Below are 16,100 nucleotides of genomic sequence, written 5' to 3' on the forward strand. Positions count from 1 at the left end.
AACACGACCACTTTCGCGTGTCTCAAGTCTCACGGAAGCAAACCTCGGTCTCTCGCTTCATCGACAACTTAGGAAATGGGATCCCAATTTAGGGAAGTATTTCTTAAAAAACTCACATGGGAATCCATTGTGACCCGGCGCCTTTCCAGGATTTAAGTCCCCGAGCGCTGTGCAAAGCTCCACCTCGGTGAGTGGAAGGTCTAGCTCTGCGCGTGCCTCATCTGAGAGGGCCAGGGGCAGTAAGTCAACTACAAAGCGATGTATCATGCCTTCCTGTAGAAGTTCCTTCATCCTGCAGACTCCAGGGGGAGAGACGCCAGCGAAAGGGCTGTTTCTCAGGACCCAATTGTATCATAAGAACGACTGGGGAGTGTTCTGACTGCCCTCACTCTACTGGGGGCACCTGATGGTACGAATATATAATCAAGGTGGGAGTAGGAATCGGGGTCGTCAAGAGATAAGTGTAACCCTGCTCTTCACCATGTAACCACCGCCAGGGATCCGTCCAGCCCAGCCACGTTGCCAGGGAGTTCAGTTTGGAAGCTTGATGAACATTGGAGTATCCCCCTGGTCTCCATCTATATTTGGCCATGTCCATCATATTGTTCCAGTCCTCCCCTACTATCGCCAACCTTTCCGGTATATTCGCCCACAAGGTCGTAAGGCGCTCAACAAGTGCCCACGACAGCGGCGGGGGGGGCATATACACAGCCCAATACCACCTATTCATCATAAATGGTGCCCATAACAAATACGTATCTCCCCTGAGTGTCTGTCCATGCCTTAGTGTGTCTGTATAGGACCCTGCGATGGATTAGAATCGCAACCCCACAAGACCCCTAGCGAAGCCAGAGTGGAACACTTGAATATAGCCATATCTAAGGAGGCACAACGCTTTTGTTCCCATTAAGTGCATCAGGATGTCCGCATGATAGTGTTTGGCCTGATGGAGTATAGCCCCTTTTTTTACTTTGTCTAGTTCTCCTCTGACGTTCCAACTCACTATCCGGAGATCCCCGGCCTGGGTTCGCACCCTATCGATTGGAACTACCATCAGTGGATTCCCAGGACTTTGGTATCTTGCGAGTAGTGGCCATATATAGCAGCGAAGCACTGCAAACATACAACATGTGTTCCCCAACTTCCCCCAACCTCCCCCCTATACCTCAAAACTGCTGATGTATCTGTTGTGGCAGAGGTGGCTTGCAGACCCCAACGGGAGTCCCCCGCCTGCCCCGCCAATGGTTCCCCAATAACCAGCCCATATTCAGCGGGCGTTCCCCTCGACTATTGAGAGTCTACAGGATTGAGATCAGCGTCTTGACCATGACCTTCTGTTATGTGTCGATTTAGATACCGTATATAGGTTTCCCGATTTATGTCCTTATATAGGTACAATTCGCATTGCCCATATTTAGGCATAGAAATCCTGCCCTTATTTAGGCATTATCCATGCTAACCAAATACAGGCATGGCCACCTACATCCGTTCATCTACGTCACAACGAGTTCTTGGAAAACCAGACTCTTAAGCCTTTAGGACTTTCCCTTGCTTGGATATTGATTTCTCCAAGAACTCATTTATTATGCATGAACATCAATTCCTTAGGGGTTCATTCTTGACGTTTTTCTGCCCGACTTTTACGTCAATACTGGCATTCCTAAACACCTTCAAGGTATAAATATACCTTCACTTACCATGGCAAACCATGGTTCGGCTGCCTACTTGCACGACGCGGCTCGCCACGGCAAGTTCAGAAGGAAGTCAAGTCCCCGCCTGACGCACTGACCAGACGCTGTCATCCTCCTCGCAGAGAATCCAGCTCCAGTGTTTCTGACTCCCCTTGCGGGGTGTTAGAGATCGAGACTCAGAAAGAGATTCCAACCTCACTCATTCTAAGGTATGGGACGGACTAGAACCTAGAGGGACTTATGGCAGATCTTGGCAACTATAGCTAAACTAGACTATAGACAAACAGCACCTACTTCTTACCTCGTACTACACTTAGGTTAGGTACACTGGGGTAGAACTAGCTAGAAGCATCAGATGAGTATTAACATATTAGCCTGTGTTATTTATGTATGTATTTTTATGAATATCTGTCATAGCTACAAACCATGCTATTGCAGTATTATTGTATCTTACTGCTAACGCTGTACATATTATACTTCGCATTCTGTCTTACGATTGTAGCAGTTCATATCTCTTGCACGAGAAATAAGACTGTTAAATAAACCCTTTTTATTGAAACTCCCGTCTATCTATTTCTGTGTAACTCTGTAGAAACGAAGCATGCACGATTGACTATTGTTTCCACGATTCTGAGATTGTTCCCATTCTAAGGGAAACAAAGTTGTCATGTTTATGCGGTTGTCAGAAACTAATCCCTTCTTGTTTATTCAAGAAGTTTTCTAGTGACCTCTGAGTTAGCTGGCACACACAAGTAATTAAGTTTAATGTACTCGATAGAGACATACTGACCTCAGTCCTATGTCAAAACTATAGTGTTTATTATTCCAATGCGCAGAGCCTATCAGGGATATAGGAACTACACTACATGGCGCCCAACGGTTTGGTAAGGCACTAATTTAACGCTAGATACTGAAGTAACTCAGTCGTGCTTTTCTCAGAGACCCCTACTCATAATACTCCATAAGACGTCTGCAGTGGGTAGGGATAATATCCGCCATAGCTGAGTGGGACAAAAATCCTATGTATAAGCTGTTTGGTTTGTTCAACGTTGAAGGATACAGTGTTCCAAAATATTGTGCACCTTATCTTTGTTCCCTGAAACTTGCTCTGCAATTTTCATTAAACAAATGGCCCTAAACGAGGATATTAGCACCGGAACCGGTGGAGCTGTACCCGACGATGTCGCAGCAGCTTTTGATTATACAGGTTTTAATGAAACTGATGAAAATGCGAAAATCATCGCTCCAAATTTAAGCAGAGCCATCACTTTAAAACTTATAAAACAATGCGTAACACCAAGAAGTGGTAGAGCAGTTTTTGTGATAGAGGCTCATGAATCTCACCAGCCAGAGGTATTCTATTCATGGATTAAAATCCAGTAACTAAAACGTTTCACTTCTACAAAGAAGATGAACCAGCTGAGGAATATATTCCTTTCGAGGATATTGAAATTCCACTCACATACCAGGAGCATGATCTCTCGTTTAAAGGCGCCCTAAAACATTACAATCGCATTACCAGGCTCGGTCCACTAGGTAGACCAGGCGCAACATGGCCGATTTTAGCTGGCTACACACCTCATCCGGACATTGAAGAAATGTCAAATGAAGAATTACTTGCTCAACTCAAGGAGTTAATCAAAATATATAGACAATTGGTTCAATATGTCATGCAGACTTTCACAGTCAAACCAACAATAGCCATTCCAAGACAAACCTCTTACCAGGAGAATGCGGTAAAAATCACACCACAGACTTTATATGCAGTCATGGGTAAAATGCCCACAAAACATGAACAAATTCCGTTCTGGATAGCTCAAAAAATTACTCATATCGAAGCGGTATTTCCTAATACCAGCCCTTATGAGAATCTTAGAATTCTAACAATCTGTTTACCAATGGGGATAACACCACATCTGGAAGACTGCACCACTGGGGGCACAGTCTTTGCTGCTATCTACACTAAAACACATGGTGTTCCGTCTATGGCGGTAATACCTGATGTCCTGAAACAAATTCAAAACGTGTACAGGGCAGAGCCTGCTCTGAATTTAGGTATGAAGTTACTGAAAAATTTCAACCAGGTCTCAACAATAATATTATCTAATATTAAAGGAGAAGCAGCATCAGTGGCAAGCCACCAAAAATTAAGGGAATTTGATGTAACAGACCAACCACAAGAACTAGCCAGAATAATTGAAAAATCCTATGAAGAATTAGGCCGAGACAGTTAGGGAGGGAAACCAGTTAAACCACAAGTGTCTGAAAGTCCTGAAAAGGCCTTTACTAAGAACAATCCTACCTCTTCTAAAAAGAAGTGGGAAAATAACAAACAACATTCAAAAGAGAAAGATTCTCAATCCTGAGGTATGTCTCCTCAAAAGGAGCCCTCTGGAAGGAGGTATAACCTCAGGAATAGGGATAATTTGAGAAAACCTGACAGGTATCAAGATACTCTCATACCTTTCAGATATCGTCACAGACATCCGAAAGAAGAGGACGGTCAGATCAAAAAGAAGAATGCGTGAAGTCCAAAGACAATCAACACTTTCAGAAAAACAAACCAAAACCTCAATTCTCCAAGAAGAAAGTAGCAGGTCTGAAGATCAGACATCCCGAGGATTCTGAGAACACAACTCAAGAACGGAGAATGGGCTCAGACAATGTTGGACAGCGCAGCAGAAGTATCAATAGCTCACCAGAACCTGAAGGGACATCTGGAGACAGTGGACCTGAATGAAGACATTCGAGTTGAAACTGCTGACACCAGGGTAAGTTCTCCACAAAGGTTATATGAAATAACACTCCGGATGGAGGGAGACATACCAAGAAAAGTGAAAGCACTCTTTTGGGAGCGACTTTCAAAGGGTTATGATATACTTCTAGCAGAACGGGACTGGTCACCAGAATTTGTCAGAGAGTGCCCACATGGCGAATACATCATTATGCCAGCCTTCTCTAAACATATTCCAGTACATTTAAAATATACTTAAATATACTTATGCCAGGAAATGGGCAGTGGCCAAGCCCCAGCATTATACAAAAATCATGTAGGATGGGATGAGGACTCACCTCACCATAAGATCCAGTTAAAAAATCGACCAACTGCACAAAGGCAGTATCCAATTAAGCAAGAAGCTAAAACACTGGTCAGGTAGATCAACTTGAATACCAAGGGGTGATTGAAACATGCACCTCATCAATGAACAATCCTTTGTTTCCTGTTTCCAAACCAGACAATACACATCGTCTAGTTTTGGATTACAGACACCTAAACTCTTGTTGTAAAACATTTGCAGTGCAAAATGCACATAGTACAGCATTAATGAATAACATTGTGCGTAAAAAATATAAAACCTCATTAGGGGCCATATGTAGGTAGCCCAATACCGGTCGGTAACGTCCGATTTTCGGTAAATATACCGTTACCGACCGGTATTTAGGCTTTTGCTATGTAGGGGGATCATTTCTGTATTCGGTAATTTACCGAATCGGTAAAATTACCGAATCGGTAAAATTACCGAATCGGTAATTTTACCGATTCGGTAATTACCGAATACAGAAATGAGATGTAGGGGGAGTGTGTGGTGGGTGTGGGGATTCATTATTTACCACCAACTAAAAGTTGGTGGTAAATGACGAATAGGTGTAAAAATGCATTTTTGTGCGCTGTGAAGTGTGTAATGTGGCAGACATACATGCCCCTAGGGCATGTATGTGCGCCACATGTGCACACATGGACGAATCAGGGGTGCAACAGGGTGTCAATGTGACACCCTGCCACCCATGATGATGCCTCCCCCCATTACCGAATCGGTATTTACCGATTCGGTAATGGTAACTGGCTTCCCATTGATTCCTATGGGCCTCCTGGCCCATAGGAATCAATGGGAAACAAGTTACCATTACCGAATCGGTAAATACCGATTCTAAAATACCGACACTTACCGAATCGGTATTTTTTTACCTACATTACATTTACCGATTCATAAATACCGAATCGGTAAAATTCGGTATTTAAGAATCGGTAAATGTAATTTACCTACATAAGGCCCTAGATGTTTCTAACGGTTTCATTTGTCAAAACATAGCACCTGAAAGTAGGTATTTAACAGCAATTCTGTCGTCTCCCTCAGGGATTCAAGAATAGTCCAGGGCTATTCTCAGCAAGAGTAACAGAGTTACTACAAATTTATGATGACAAGGCATTGTCATATGTCGATGATATCTATCTGACAGACGATGACCTGAAAAGGCACTTGAACAGGGTGAATACCATTATACGGGCTTTACCTCTGAAGGTTATAAATTCAATTTAAAAAAATTTAGCTTTGCCCATCTCAACGTCCTTTTCCTAGGATATGAACTATCAAGTAAAGGCAAAAGCCTGGTAGCCAACCTTTTAGCAAAGTTTGCGCTGCTCCAACCTCCAAAAACAATGAAAAACTTACAGTCGATTCTTGGTGTCCTAAATTTTGGAAGAACATACATTCTAAACTACGCAGAAAAGGTTAAACCTCTCTACGAATTAAACAAACCTGATTTTAAAATCACACATTGGACACAGGAACAAACAGATATCCTGCGTTCACTTCAAGCTGACATGTTAGCAACAAAACACTTACAAACAAGCGTAAACGTACGCAGCTTAGTGATCCGAATCGTTCCGGGTCAATGCGGATTCACCTACATAACTTTTAACGAAGGTGAAAAAATACCAATTGCATACAAATCACATTTGTATACGCAAGCAGAAATGAAATTTACATTGACAGAAAAAATTCAGACAGCAGTTCAAACCGCTGTAGCAAAAGAAAGAGCCCTAGCACAGGGGAAACACATTATGGTCGTAACCCCTGTACCTGCCTTAGAGGCAGTTATAAAAGCGAGTATTCCGAATGCAAAAGCTTTATATCAAAGATGGATACAATGGGTTAATTCTCTTGCTGCAACTGATGTTGAATATGTTTTTGATCCTTATTTAATAACACAAGCATTCCTGCAATACGAACACGAATTTCCTCTTCCTACTGAAATTCTCCCTCTTGACCAGTACGAATTTATAATTTATACTGACGGATCTGCACAACCCGCTACGGGGGATAAGCAAGCTTATAGTGCAGCATGCACAATTGTTAAAGGTTGTATGCTCGATGGCAAATTTAGACCAATGGTCACAAAAATGCAATCTCTAGAAAATTGTACAGCTCAGCGAGCTGAACTACAAGCATTTAAAATGACACTTGAAAAATAAGGATCGCGAATTCCCCACACTCATAGTGTGCGATTCTTTTTATTGTGTTCAATCATACAATGAATATTTACAGAATTGGCTTCAAAAGGGTTTCCAAGATGCAAAAGGTTGCACAATCAAGCATAACAAGTAGTTCAGTTGCGAAATGGACTACAAAACACTCATGTGATTCACACGCTGAGTCATCAACGTGATGGCGTTCATGTTGAAGGGAATTCATTGGCTGATGAAGCCGCGAAAGGGGCTGTGCAAACAGCTTCCGTAGTTGCAATCACTCGTTCAAAAACGAAAATAGACAGTGAAATAATACTGGCTGTCAATGCTTCAAGCAAAGGCAGCGGTGCAGCGTTACCTAAAAGGTTTCCACTCAAATACTCATATATAATTGATGCAAACAATGTTCCTTTTGCTCGAATCCCTGGAGTGGGGGATAGGGTAATACCAAACATGGAACATAGATTAGGACTAATCCTAGCAGCACATGAAGGGATCGCCTCTGCCCATGAAGGTGTTTTCGCCACAGTATCGTTATTAAAACAGAGATACTGGTGGCCAGACATTCGGAAACAGACCAGGAATTATGTTTTGGACTGTGAAATATGCCAGATGATGAAAGTCTCTACTGTGAAACGTCCTGCGCAGACGCCCCTGTTAATTTCAGATAAACCGTTAGCATGTGTTTAATTGGACCACTGCGGTCCCTTACAAAGGGATGGTAACTATAAATATATCATGGTCGCAGTGGACTCGTGTTCAAGGTTCCTTTGGATGTGGCCTCAGCGCTCGGCTGACGCTCGAACATTTATAAAAGATTTGCGAGTCTTTTTCGGCACATATGCAATTGGCACACTACATTCTGACCATGGTCCTGCGTTTAGCTCTCGAGCTTACAAAGAAGCCATGGCCAGTTTGGGCGTAGCATTGCGGTATTCTTCTCCATTCCATCCTGAGGGAAATTCTGTTGTGGAAAGAAAAAACCGGTACATAAAGCAGTCTATAACAGCTAGGGTATTAGGTTTGGGTGATGGGTGGGTCAAACATCTTTATGGGGTCAAACGCTCATTAAACAATTTGCCAAGAAGTTCTCTAGGGGGTGTCACTCCATATGAAGTCCTATTTGGAACTAGAATGTTGATTCCGGACCTTGACATTAAAGGCACAGTGGTGGAAAATAAAAAGTTTGATATCAAAGATCGTATGGCTGTTTTACAGGACTTAAATGAACTAAGATCGAAACAAAGCAACGTGTTCCTGAAGCCAACCACCACTGGGAAAAAGCCAACCGTCCCAGCAAGGCCTGTCTGGATCCCAAAGCTTGGTGATCTAGTCAGAGAAAAGATCGCGGACAAGAAGGAATTTGGGCCTTTTTACAGACAACCAGTACCTCTCCTAGCAATCCACGGATCAAGAACAGTACTACTGCCGCCCCTTGCTGGTAAAAAGGAGAAAAGATTTGTGTTCATCGACCTGATCAAATCACACTATGTGGCCGATACCAAGCAGTAGGCCAAGTGGACTCCGACAATGTAGCAGGCGCACTCCGCTAGCTACAATCCAAGAGGTTCAAACTAAGAGACTCATCACCTTTGAAGATTCTACAGTGAGAAATGAAGGACTAAGCAACAAAGCTATGGAACTCGTCCCTCTTGAGACCCAAATAACAGTTCGTCCTGATACACCTGTCTATAATGAAGTAACAAGTGATCAGTTTGGTTACAGCGATTTCAACGAATCCTGATGCAATTCCAACCATTGACAGAACTGCCTCTGGCTATTTCACTAACTTTGATACATTTTCTGAGGATCCCAGCGAGCCTGAAATGACGCCAGCACCAAGAACTTTCAAAGAACAAGCAACCGACTTTTTTCATCTCCTGAAAACGACTTATCTGATTTCACCATGGATTGAACTATGGATTGTTTTGGGAATATTCTTCTTTCTACTTTGGTTAGCTCTGGTAATAACTCTGGGTATGCTGATAAATGGAAGATATATTCAAATGGACACAGCAAGTAAAAGAGTGAACTTACTTCTCCAGCCACACAAATCATCCCATCGTGAAGCAAGAGACTTGTCAGCAGTGAACATCACAGCCGTTCCTATACCAGATGGTATAGTTAGGGACAGAACTGAATATGACATTTTTGGCCCGTCTGAACATTTGAAGATTCCACACTTATTTAATATTTCATTAAGTGACTTTATTACCTCTAGTACCTTTTCTGATGATTGGGACTTCGAGACTGTTAATAACATGATGTCTGATCTAGAGATGTCTGCAGTATTCAAAATCATGAATATTTAAAGGGTTCATCAGACTATGAGCAAATGTGTTGTTATAACCACTATGGTCATCATTTTGTTGCATAAAACTGCATCACCTAGAAATGTATTTATGTATAAATGGGAACATTGTCCTACATCTCCAAAGGGTAGCTCAAAAACGTTTGCAATGAAATTTCTATATTTTTCAGGGTTCAAATTGTCAAATCCAGAATCGTTTTATTTTAAGAATATGAACAAGAAAGGAACGACAAATATGTTAACCAATACAAAACAGATTTATTCTGCAGCCTTTATTGCCCAACTGTCTAGACAGGGTTTCAACGTTTGGAAAGACAACATTGAGACAAAATCTGCCTGGGGTACAAAAGATTGGCAAGTGCAGGGGGTAGAAGGTTTGTTTAGAGCCTGTATCATCCCTGAGCAAATTATGTTTTTGAAAGACACCGTCCAATAAACATCTTGCCTTGGGTTAGCCAAGATCAAAGACATGAACACACCGACCATACCTATACCTGCAAGTAATAGCACTACATGGGGGGAGGTCGAGGTACAAAATATTTTGCATCACAACAGATCAGATCCGTAATGGAAAAAATGGTTGCTCTGGCCCACAGACACAAACAACTGTCAAGATCGATTCCTGAACAAAACACAGGGTTTCACTATCAATAGGCCAGACCCACGCTATGTTCAAATACAGCATCCAGGGGTAGTAACAACATACAGTGTAGGGAAACTCTGCCTTGATTGGCTACAGAAAGCTACACTGCAGGATGTAAAACAACACTTATCTTTCCTTAAAGAAGACGCAGACCTTAGGGATTTCTTGCTAGGACCAAGAATACCGCGTCAAAAATGTTTCATATATGCCGGTATCTACGCTGCTTATAATGAAATATGGAAGATTACCCAAGCAGTGACTGCAGAACGAATACGAGAAATTGATCGTCTTAATTTAGAGAAATCTCTCTGTAGCAGACAATGGGTTAATGACTCTGTCGTCCAGGATATATTCATTGGACAGCATTGTGTCTTCTGCCATAGACATCATGGAACAAGACTTGGTCATGCTGCAACATGGTCAGTCTCAATTGCGTTCTATAATGCTATTAGGCTGGACGCTCGAAAACTTGCGTACCGGCTATGTGCCTTAGCTTTTAATCAACACTACGTCACTGTTTTCAGAATTCAATCTCACTGATAAACAGATTAAACTGGAAAAAAGGGGAGCAGACTATACAGTGCTGAGCATTGAAAAACTAGAAAAATTACCATTCACGGTGGCAGAAAAACCAGCTACTGAGTGGATCATACATGGGAAAATTACTCTGCCTGTTACAACTTTCCATTTTCAGTATTGCCTAAAACATATACCAGCAGGCAAATATGAAAGGTTGGGTAAAGAATACATTAAGACATCTTGGGATTTACCTTACACACATAGATGTTGGAGTGGGGGGTGTGAAGTGTTTCTTAGCGGTACAAACTGTAAAAACGCATTAAGCGGTTCTCTCCTTTGTCAGGGTATTAATTTACACGGGGCCAGTGATGGTTCCACTACAAACTTATCGTGTCACCTGAAAGGTACACCAGCTGCAGTGATTACTCCAATTTTTGGACTACTTTCAAATGGAAGTTACCTCATGTTGAATGATCACAGCTGCTGTGGCATGCTGCCAGATATCCCATATCTAGTAACGGTTACATCCAGGGTCACTTGCTGTATGCAAGTCTTGTTTCCACAAATACAGACAGTCAGGGAGTCGCCTCTATGGCCTTCACTGAACATCTCTTATATACAATTTGATACTCTAAGCAGAATGAAAGCCATTCTTTTCCAACAAACTGTGCCACTGACCTCGGCCAAAGAAACCTATGATCTACAAGGACTTCTGCCGAGATACAAGCCCTTTTGAATACAAACTGCCCTATACATTTCTCAGAAATGTTGGAACGTATCTTAAACATGTCTGATACGAGCAGTATTGTACATGTATTTAAGACCGTGTGTTCAGGACTGTTAGCACCTTTTCAAGACGTCCTCTGAATAATTCCCAACTTCGTGCACTCTGTGTTTGGCGGACTGCTACTATTTGGACTTGTTGCAGGGATCCTATTTTTGCTTCTACTGCTCCAATATGGCAAGCCAAATCATCAGCGTCACTCCGAGCACCATAGAGAGAGCTCTAATGGAGATGAAGTGTCGTGAGCGCATCGTCCAAATTTTAGGTTTACCTCGTCTACGAGAATTAAATACCACATGGTTTCTGTCATTCAGACCAATCTGGCAAGATTGCATCTTACCTGTTCTACGCTGCTTGCTTTGTGGTGAAGAATGCGTGCTAGACATCTGTCTAACACTCCCATCAGTCATGCCTACGGATATTGATACTCTGCTGGACCTGGTAACAGCCCATGCTGTGTGTTGTCCCCAGCGGCTACCAATCCTGATGACGGCATTCATTGAGATCTCACAGACGCAAATTGCTACTGCAGAGGTACGAGAGGAAACAACAGGCACACAGGTAACATCCGATACGAACATTGCTGATGCGACCAATGCTGACGGCGATGCTTCTCATCTATGTGCGGTTAGTCTGCTAAATGAGGTAATCCAACTTTCACCTACAACGGTAGATGACTTTTTTTCTACAGGGTTAGAAGATTTCATGTTTTCTCCAGCCCCATACACTGCCTTTTGATTCAGCACACAGTGCACCCGAAAGACTCTGTATTTGGACTTCATTTTTCAAAACAAAGACTAAACTTGGAACTTTTTCCTATGATTAATCTTTTTTTTCCAAATTTGGATTTTTCTTTTTATGGCACAGTAATCTGCTTATAGTAGAACTATTCATAGAGAACAGAATTCTTTGATACACTTTCAGAGACAATATGTCACCTTGTCAATACCAATTGATTTATGTAACTTAGCATGAAATGGTTTCGGCCTTTTATCTTCTGTATTTACGAGCTATTTCATAATGTGTATATATATGTATGTTCATTCGTTTAGCATTTAATGTAAATATATGCTTAAAATGATACATTGCTTTAATATGTACAGCACCAGTTCATTTTTATGCATGGCAACAGTTTTTATGCATTTTACAATGTATTTTTAGACATGTTCTTAGCCATCCGCATGTAGCTATATTTTAGATATGTTTAGCATGTTTAGGATTTAGTAATGTCGTTCATACGAAAGTGGAGTGGGTGTTGTGTGTCGATTTAGATACCGCATATAGGTTTCCCAATTTATATAGGCACAATTCGCTTTGCCCATATTTAGGCATAGAAATCCTAACGTTATTTAGGCATTATCCATGCTAACCAAATACAGGCATGGCCACCTACATCCGTTCATCTACATCACAACGAGTTCTTGGAAAACCAGACTCTTAAGCCTTTAGGACTTCCCCTTGCTAGGATATTGATTTCTCCAAGAACTCATTTATTATGCATGAACATCTATTTCTTAGGGGTTCATTGATGACGTTCTTCTGCCCGACTTTTACGTCAATACCGGCATTCCTAAACACCTTCAAGGTATAAATATACCTTCACTTACCATGACAAACCATGGTTCGGCTGCCTACTTGCACGACGCGGCTCACCACGACAAGTTCGGAAGGAAGTCAAGTCCCCGCCTGACGCACTGACCACACACTGTCATCCTCCTCGCAGAGAATCCAGCTCCAGTGTTTCTGACTCCCCTTGCGGGGTGTTAGAGATCGAGACTCAGAAAGAGATTCCAACCTCACTCATTCTAAGGTATGGAGCGAATTAGAACCTAGAGGGACTTTTGGCAAATCTTGGCAACTATAGCTAAACTAGACTATAGACAAACAGCACCTACTTCTTACCTCGTACTACACTTAGGTTAGGTACACTGGGGTAGAACTCGCTAGAAGCATCAGATGAGTATTAACATTTAAGCCTGTGTTATTTATGTATGTATTTTTATGAATATCTGTCATAGCTACAAACCATGCTATTGCAGTGTTATTTTATCTTACTGCTAACGCTGTACATATTATACTTCACATTCTGTCTTACGATTGTAGCAGTTCATATCTCTTGCACGAGAAATAAGACTGTTCAATAAAACCTTTTTATTAATTATCTATTTCTGTGTAACTCTGTAGAAACGAAGCATGCACGGTTGACTGAGTGAAACTGTTATCTATTGGTTCCACGATTCTGAGATTGTTCCGATTCTAAGAGAAACAAAGTTGTCATGTTTATGCGGTTATCAGAAACTAATCCCTTCTGGTTTATTTGAGAAGTTTTCTAGTGACAAGTAATTAAGTTTAATGTACTCGATAGAGACATACTGGCCTCAGTCCTATGTCAAAACTATAGTGTATATTATTCCAATGCGCAGAGCCTATCAGGGATATAGAAACTACACTACACTTCTGTTTCCTTTAACTTTGGGCTTTGGTGGTTTACGGACAACATCGCTGGATGATGAATTGAATTCCATCCTGGGCGGCGTGTGGCGCTGAATCTTCACTGTCTCATCTGTCCAGCTGAAGACGTCCTCAGGCGATTTGAAGAAAAGCGTGCGTGATTGGTATACCACGCTCAGTCTGGCAGGGTACAGCAAAGCATATGGAAGTTTCAGTTCACGAAGACAGGCCTTGGCTGCCATGAATGATTGTCACTTGTGTTGGACTAGCCGCGTATCATCTGGAAATACAAGGATGTGGGCGTTGTCGTAAGTCAGGGGGTCTTTAGCTCTGGCTTGTTTTAAGATTGTGTCTCTGTCATGATAGTTTAAGATCTTTGCGATGACAGGCCTCGTTCTGGCTCCCAGAGGCGGCTTCTGTGTCAAGCCCCTCTGTGCCCTTTCAGCAATGAAACAGCAGGACAGCGATTCCGGGGGAAGCCAGTTTGTGAACCACTGAGTCAGGAATCGTTCCATGTTCCCTCCTTCACATCCTTCAGGGAATCCTACAAAGCGTAGATTGTTTCTCCTGGCCCTGCCTTCCGCATCTTCCACCCCCGATGCCAGGCCTTTGGTGACCATCTCCAATGATGCAACTTTTTTCTGTAGGGTGGTGACCGAGTCTTTCACCTCTGAAATCCTAGTCTCGGTCTCTGCAATACACTCCTCCGCGTTCCGTAGATCTTGCCTAATAAGCATGACGTCGGAGCCCACCGCTCCAATCTTCGCATCCAAGGCGTCCCTAGACTGCGCGATGGCTGCCATAAGAGCTGCATTGTCCGGCATGCCTGCAGTTGCGCCTCCTTGTTCCGCTGCCGAGGCCCCTGCTCCGCTGCCGAGGCCCCTGCTCCAGTGTAGCGGGCCAATATACTTTGTTTTGCGGACCATCCCGCTGTCTTTCATCATGTTGCACTTCGGACACTAATCCCTCAAGATGGCGGCTCCGTAACCCCCAAGTCGGGCTCCCAGGATGGCCCGCGCATGTAAACCCTGTGGCGTGTGGCTCTTCCCTTCTTGCCATTTCCGCAGTCTATATTTCTGTTCCTGCACGAGATCTTCCAGGATATCAGGACTCGGGCTGAGACCTCTTGCCCACAAGCCGCACTGAGTTCTAACCCGGCCGCTTCCTCAGAAAATCGTGTCTCCTCCCCCCAATGGGTGCCCCACTGTCTGCCTGTTTGTTGCTCCCGCTCGTCGAGGGTAGTACGGCTCAAGGCCTGCACCTGGTTCCTGTCCTGTAAATATTGTCTAGGCCCGGCTCTTCACTTGACAGGTGTCACTTTTGCAGGGTCTAGTCATCACCAAGACAGCCCTCTCTCCGCAAGCCCTTGACCCGTGATATCCAAGGGGGTATGTTTGTGCGTGCAGGTCCGGTCACGGCAGACCAAGGCTCTGTTCAGTACCCGGGTCTCGCATCAACCAGTAGTCCAATATCCAGCTCTGCTCCATAATACAGCTGGTGCCCCTGTGTTATTGAGGGCAGTACTACACGGGGCCTGTACCTGATTTCAGCAGTATAAATGCTGCATAGGGCTTCCCACCACTGAGCAGGTCTCACTGTCCCACGGGGCCCACCCGCTATACAACCGGCCCTCACGCTGCAGGCCTGTAAGCCGTAGCAGCCGAGGGATGTAGTTATACACGCTCTGTGCGATCTCCAGGGCCTCACCACTATCATTCCGGGCTCCGTCTGTCCTGCGTCTGATTCTGGCCCTCAGTGTGTTCACCGCCACCCCCCCTGCGCAGCCCGATCTGGCCGATGGGATGAAACAATGGAGTGGGGGAGGGGAGAATGAGGAGCACTCACCAGGCCGCCACCGAAATCGTCCCAGCCACGCGGATGCCTTCTCTGCCACTGCCCTCGCTCTGAGACAGCTGCCAGGAGCTGACACAGTCTTCGACCAGCCCTTCCTCGCACGGAGCACTTCGGTGCTACTGCGTACGTCATTCACAGCTCCGGCTGCCGCCCAGGAGGCTCCATCTCAGTTTCACCCACCAGTCCGCCAATTACATACACCGCTGCTGCCGCTGCAATCACACTTGCCCCGACTCGCCTGTGTACCACGAGTGCGACCGCCCAACTCCACCACTACTGCGGGATACTTTTCAGGAACAAAAAATCCGATGAGACAGGATAAATGAAGGATATTCGGCACGGGTTGAGCAGAGCTCACCTAACGCATGTCCACCATGATGGATCGCTAGGCCACGCCCCCTCTGTCTGCATTGTTTGTGCTTCCTGGTTACGTCCCCTGTTACCCCAGATCCAGTACACCCTCTTCCTTCTGTATCTTGACCTTCCATCTCCCAAACTCCTGCTCCTACTCCTGATGCACAGTGCTTCATGGCCCCACACTGCCATTGCTCTTTTACATTTGGCCTCTGTCCTACAGCCATTGCCGTTTTAATTTTGGC

The 16,100-nt window shown here is 43.8% G+C and overlaps 1 long non-coding RNA gene across 1 annotated transcript in view; it reads right to left on the reverse strand.

Moving 5' to 3' along the window:
- Positions 1–15,892, reverse strand: part of LOC146860336 (uncharacterized) — a 54,210-nt gene extending 38,318 nt beyond the window's left edge. Inside the window, exon 1 of the long non-coding RNA XR_014979139.1 lies at positions 15,493–15,892. This is a non-coding gene — a long non-coding RNA (uncharacterized LOC146860336). The remainder of the gene's footprint in view (positions 1–15,492) is intronic.
- Positions 15,893–16,100: the final 208 nt, after the last annotated feature.

The sequence above is a fragment of the Triturus cristatus genome, chromosome 3_1 (genome assembly GCF_964204655.1).
Source record: "Triturus cristatus chromosome 3_1, aTriCri1.1, whole genome shotgun sequence".
NCBI lineage: Eukaryota > Metazoa > Chordata > Amphibia > Caudata > Salamandridae > Triturus > Triturus cristatus.